Source organism: Octopus bimaculoides, chromosome 26 (genome assembly GCF_001194135.2).
Source record: "Octopus bimaculoides isolate UCB-OBI-ISO-001 chromosome 26, ASM119413v2, whole genome shotgun sequence".
NCBI lineage: Eukaryota > Metazoa > Mollusca > Cephalopoda > Octopoda > Octopodidae > Octopus > Octopus bimaculoides.
In genome coordinates, this window is record NC_069006.1 from 4,154,776 (window position 1) to 4,161,890 (window position 7,115).

Here is a 7,115-nt window from a genome sequence, read left to right on the forward strand (position 1 = left end):
GATCCACAGGGTAAACCTAACCCTGACCCTAACCCTAACACTAGTTTTGTGAGATTTGGCTGTTATTTCTAGCATGTAAATAGCCTGCTTGGTGGGGGAGGGGATTGAAATTTTTCAAACAATTTTTTTTCAGAATCGGAATCTCCATAGCCTAAAACGTGGGATTCCGTAAAAAAAAAATTAAAAAATAAGGTGGGGGAAAGGTTCAGATTACATATAGTCCGTCTCTACCTTTTTATATTGGTTTGCATGTATGTATGTCCTTGACTGATTAGATTTCTTTGTTTAGACTTCGGTATGGTTCTACCAATATTTCATACCTGTATTTACTTAATTACCCTTCGAATACCCTACAATAATTACAGATATGCATCTAGAGTTATGAGCCTGGGTGTAGTATTGGCGGAGGTAAAGAATACGCACACCACCCGCTTTCGGCGTAACCCTGATCCCTATTCCTAACCCTAAACACCCGGGTGTGCGTATTCTTTACCTTCGCCGTTGTATTTACAGTTAATGCATTATATCTGACATAGGCTGGCCGGATCATCATGATCCGATTCATTTGTTATTGGGAACTTCTAGGCCCATACACTGGTGATCATACGTGTCATTCGGTTTGGTTTCAATGGCTGGATACTCTTCCTACCACCAACCAGTTTAATTTGTGTACAAGTTGACATTTCCTCATTGTTTGAATAGTTCCCAGTGAGACACAACTTGAGCGGCCTCACAGCTCTGCTTCGTTGCTGACCACTTTACCCATTGTTCTAAATTTAGTTTTCTGTGACACCTGTAGAATACAGGTGGTTGTCTAAATCTCTAATCACTTGCCCAATATCAGTGGTTCCCAATCATTTTTTACCTATGAACCCCTTTGACTCCAGTTTTACTCAGACGAACCCTTACAGCCATTTGATGTTTAAAAACCCTATTAAACTTTTTACAGTTAAATATTATTGGGAAATGCATAAGAAAATGTTTAAGTATTTTGTGAGAGTAGAAGTATAGCTAATTTCTTGCATAATTTGTTTTTTTTTTACAACAAAATCTTATATGGACTCCAGTTGAGAACCATTGCTGTAAAGGGATGCGAGGTGCTGTGTAGGCTTTCTATTGTGGCACCAGCACAGGTGGTAGAGTGCCTTGTACATGGTAAATGTAGGGCTGTCACAGGTACACTGCACCTGCGAGACTTTCTTAATGGCACACCAATGGAAAATTACCTTGGTTTCTTTTAGTAGTGTAGCCTACTTTGATGATCCATTTCTCGTTCGACCTGCTTCTAGAGAAAGGTTTTCCATGTTTGGGTGTGGAGAGTATTTAGTAGCCTATGAAGTATACGGAAAAGGATGATACTGTAAGTGGAGAAAGTACGCAGTGACCCAGGATGGTAGACTTGCTTAGCTGGCTAAAGCAGGGTGGATAGGAGAGAGAGAGAACAGTGACATGAGAAAGACCTGAATGTATGGCTAAAAGGAGAAAGAGTATGATGGAACGACCGGGGTTATGTAAGAAGGTGAGTGAATAGTGATAAGATAAAGGCAAGAACAGCTTATTAGCGGCAACAGAGGCTGCACAGAGGAGCAGGACAACAGATATAGCAGTGAGCCAATGCAGTCTTTCACACATGATGACTGCCACAGCCTCATTGCTCTGACTCTCTTGTCATTTATTGTAATACATATGAGGGGGTGTTGAAAAGTTCCTGGCTTTAAGGGTGTCATGAAAGGCCTGGTTGGAGGCCGAACCTTCCGAGTTCTTTTACAGGGCTTAGAAAAACTGAAGGACCACTGCAATACCTGTCTGAATCTGAGAGGAGAATATGTTCAGTAAAATCATAATTAACTGATCCTCCTGTAATTTCTTTTACCCTAAACCAGGAACTTTTCAGTAGCCCTTTGTATAGTCATGTATTACATACACATTATGTATATATGTATGTTTATGCATATATCTGTATATATATAGATTAAAATATTACATAGAAGGACGACAAAGGGACACCTGGAAAAGTTGCATACTAGACATGCTCTCCCCTCATCAGTTATTCAAAAATCATGATTTCATGCCTTCCTCATCTCCACCTGTTGAGGGGGTCTTGTTCTGCATGTTACTTGGTTACCTCACAGCTGCTGGTGCCACATAAAAAGCACCCACTACACTCTGTAAAGTGGTTGGCATTACGAAGGGCATCCAGCCATAGGAACCATACCAAGGCAGACTGTCAATAGAGCTTGGTGCATTCTTCTTTCTGGTTTGCCAGTTCCTGTCAAACTGTCGAACCCATGCCAGCATGGAAAACACATTAAATGATGACGATATATAATGTTTGTGTGTAAATATATATAGAGACCGATAGAATAAGTACTAGGCTAACAAAGAATAAATCCTGGGGTCGATTTGCTCGACTAAAGGCGGTGCTCCAGCATGGCCACAGTCAAATAACTGAAACAAGTAAAAGAGTGAAGACATATATGAAGGCTAAGCAGTAGTGAGGATGTAACTAAGGATGCAGTTGTGTGAGCCATGTTTGTAATGATCCTAATTGTTACAATCAAAGTAATATAAATAAATATGGATAAATAAAATTTAAGTATCGTAATCCTGCTCTCCAACTTAACATGGAGGTTGTTTTACAACACTGAATGCTGTGTTGTTTGCTGTATAAACGCACTCGAAATTATATTATGATAAAATTTCGAGTGCATTTCCGTTTATGCACCATGAGTTCTTATGAGAGATTCTCTAAAGGCAGATGTGGGTGCTGGTACCATGTAAAAAGTACTGATGTTGGTGCCACGTAAAAAGCACTTGGTACACTCTGTGGAGTGGTTGGCTTTAAGAAGGGCATCCAGCCATTGAAACCAAGCCAAAACGGACTATGGAACTTGGTACAGCCCGTAGACTTGCCAGTTTCTGTCAATCCACCTAACCCATGCCAGCATGGAAAATGGATGTTAAATGTTGTTGATGATGATGAATACAACCTCCATGTTAAGTTGGAGATGAAGACTATGTTTTGGTGCTAATACTGCTTCTATTGCCATTAATTATTTTTAAAACATGGTATTTATATATTTTTATTCAATTTCTTTTTTTAAGGGTTTATTTATGCATCTCAACCCCAGTAATTAATTTTAAGTTGGGTATTCCATTTATGATTAATGTTTATTTGTTGAACTGCCATGTTAGGATACATCTTTGGTTTTAAGTGGCATAAACGATCATATATACACTCACACATGGATGTGTATGTGTGTGTACATATATGTGTGTGTGTGTGTGTTAGGCACAAGCACTTACACACACACACACACACACATGTACACATATGACTGCAGCTTCCTCCTACCAAGTTCAATCACAAGGCTTAGGTCAGTCCGAGGCTGTAGCAGAAGACACTTACCCAAGGTTCCACACAATGGGACTGAACCCGAAAGCATGTGGCTGGGAAGCAAGCTTCCTAACTACACAGCCATGCCTGTGCTGAGGGGCTGCACCACACTCCAGTGAAACCCTGCCAAATCAGACTGGAGTCTGGTGCAGCCCCTCAGCTTGCCAGCCCTGCTCAAACTGTCCAATCCATGCCAGCATGGACAGCAGATGTTAAAATGATGATGAGGATGATGATGATTGTATGTATGCATGCATGTATGTTTGGCCTTGGGCACTTGGAAACAGATAGGGGTTGGCGATGGGAAAGACATCCAGCCATAGAAAATCTGTTTCCTTGAATTCCATCTCTACCCATGCAACCTTGGAAAGGTGGACATTAAACCGATGACAGTAATGATGATGATAACACACACATGCACACACACACACACACACACACACACACACACACACACACACACACACATGCACACATGCACACACACACTGCCATACTTCATCTTTAACATCTGTCAATACCTACCCCCACCCTCATCTCATTCACTGTAGTCACCCCTTCATAACTCTGACCTCCATCTCTGTCCTTGTACCACTCTCCTTCTCTCTCGCTCTCTGCCCCACCTCACATATTGTCTCCCTATTTTCTGACCTATCTGCAGGTTTATTATATTGCTGTTCTCCATCCTACCTTTATCACCACTCACCACCACCACCTCCTATATCCCGACCTGTTTTTTTTACCTTCTACAAGCACAACTTATTCTTGCCAGCAGAGTGGACTGGAGCAATGTGACATAAAGTGTCTTGCTCAAGGACACAACATACTGGCAAGAATTGAACTCATGACCTTACAATCATGAGCTAAATTCCCTAATCATTTAGCATGCACCTTACACACACACACAACTTTGCTAGAGTTATTAAACAGGTCAGAGGTTATCTTTGATTGACAAGGTGCTCCTCTCGTCTTCTTATCTTTATTTGTTCTATTTATGAAACAGCTGTCAAAGGAATGACAGCTGTATGGTAAATATACATGTTTGCATATCTATCCACCTGTATCGCACACACACGCACGCACGCACGCACGCACGCACACACACACAGCGGTAATTTCTTCTCCCTTGTGCACAACTTTTGTTCACAAAGCATTTGAAAGTGATGCTGTATCAGCAGTAATTGTGCATGTCATCTTCATGTTTGACGATGTGGGTGACTTACCCAAAACATACTTTGCTAGAGTTATTAAGCATTTCAGATGTACTTGATGGACAAGGTGCTTTCCTTGTCTTCTTATCCTTAATTGTTCTATTTATGATGCAGCTGTCTAACGAACAACATGTATGTAGCAAATATGCATGTGCACGTATGTCTATCTATCTATCTATATATATATATAGATATAAATAAGTAACAAGGATGTCCAGGTATTAGTGCATTACACCTCTTTCAAGCGGCTCCATTTAATTGATCAATGCAAGAATTACATCAATATGAAATAAACTGCTCTCCTTGGAGGCATAAGACCATATAGGTTTTCAACATACAGGATATTCTATTATAATTTCTTAGAAAATTTTTCATCAGAACTAGAGAATAAAAGAATTACATTGCTTATTGCTATTATTGTAACAGAATGAACTTAGGGAGAAAATACTTAAAGCTTACTATTGGGTTGTCTGGAAAGTTTGTGCCGATTTTTAAAGGAAAGAAAAAGGTCAATAAATACTTGCCATTACATTTTTAATCAACCAAATATGAACCATTTTGTTGCACAATGCGTCTCCATCTTTCCTTTAACTTGAAAATACCCTCTTCCCAGAATCGAGGTGGTTTCATGGCAAAGTATTCATCAAGGTATCTTTTTACGTCATCCAAGGAATTGAAATTTTTACCATTAAGACTATTCTGCAGAGACCTGAATAAGTGGAAATCCGAAGGAGCAATATCTGGTGAATATGGAGGGTGGGGTAACACATCCCAGCCAAGCTGCAGCAATTTTTGTCTGGTTCCCAAAGGAACGTGTAGTCTTGCATTATCATGTTGGAAAACAACACCCTTCCTGTTGGCCAATTCTGGACGTTTCTCTTGAATTGCTGCTTTTAACTTGTCCAGTTGTGTGCAGTATTTCTCAGAATTAATTGTCTGGTTACTTGGGAGAAGCTCATAGTACAGAATTCCTTTCCAACCCCAGCAGACACAAAACAAGACTTTTTTTAGGGTGAAGACCCGCTTTTGGGGTGGCTAAGGGTGGCTCATGTTGCTTACTCTAGGATTGCTTTCTCTGAACATTTCAGTAGATAATCCATTTCTCATCACCTGTCACAATCTGCCTTAAAAAAGATGCGTTTTCATTCTGTTTATAAAGCGAATCACAGATGGAAATGCGATCCAAAAAGTTCTTCTCATTCAACTCGTGTGGTACCCAAACATCATAGCGATTTGTGTACCCAAGTTTTACCAGGTGCTCATGAACGACGGATTTTGATAGGTTGAGTCTTTCTGCCAATTCTCAGGTTGTGCAATGTGGGTTATTCTCAATTAATGACTTGATTTGGTCATCATCTGTAGTGGATGGTCTGCCTGATGGCTCTTTATCAATAAGGCTACAATCTCCGGCTCGGAACCTTGCGAACCACTTCCGTACAGTTCTTTCGAATAAAGAAACATCCCTGTAAACTGCGCATATTTCTTTGGTTGCTTGTGAGGCATTTTTCCCCTTTACGGAAAAAGAAAAGTATCAAGTGCTGAAAATGAACTTTCTTATCTTCCATTTTAAAGGGTTACAGAACTAACACAGGTTATAGGAACATAACCCTTCTTCCACGAAAGGATAGCTTAAACCGAGCTTTAAATGGAGGTGTAGTCAAATCCTATTTTATGGACTCAACCATGTTCTAAAATAAGTTCGAAAGGTAAGCTACAATAAATCGGCACAAACTTTCCGGACAACCCAATATAATTTGGAGTGGCAGAAGAAAATAACAAGGGGGGGGGGTCAAGAAAGAGTAATGGTGATATAGCTCCATTCATCTTTAATAATAATATTAAAAGATCCAATACAGCAAATGTTCTACATCCCCTTAGAATGAAAAACCATTGCGGATCGACAGTTAAGTTCTTGGTTGTAGGTGATAAATTAATTAATGTCAGATACTTCTTCCAACTCCTATTTTACTGTGACGATAAAATCAGCCATGTTTACATAAAAGAACATGCAAGACAATAGTAGAGAAAGATGAAAAGCAGAAGACTACACACACACACACACACACACACACACACACACATCTAGAGAAAGAACCTTTGCAGATTTAATGTTTTATGGGCCAACAGAATACTGAGATCAATGGATCAATAAAATCAACTAATGTTGGGTGTGCGGTAGAGGGTGTTTGTTTGTGCCTGTGTGTATATAAACACACACGCCCTCTCCCACGTACCCATATATATATGCATGTGTATTTTTATATGTGTGTATATATATTTATATACTCTATATATATATATATATATATATATAAATATAAATCATCATCATCATCATCGTTTAACGTCCGCTTTCCATGCTAGCATGGGTTGGACGATTTGACTGAGGACTGGTGGACCAGATGGCGACACCAGGCTCCAGTCTAATTTGGCAGAGTTTCTACAGCTGGATGCCCTTCCTAACGCCAACCACTCAGAGAGTGTAGTGGGTGCTTTTACGTGTCACC

At 39.9% G+C, this 7,115-nt stretch overlaps 1 protein-coding gene across 1 annotated transcript in view; it reads left to right on the plus strand.

Annotated features, from left to right (window-relative positions):
• The window catches only part of LOC106883973 (N-acetylgalactosaminyltransferase 7), a 20,735-nt gene that overhangs the window by 3,544 nt on the left and 10,076 nt on the right, over nucleotides 1-7,115 (plus strand). The gene's annotated exons all lie outside the window — the stretch shown is intronic.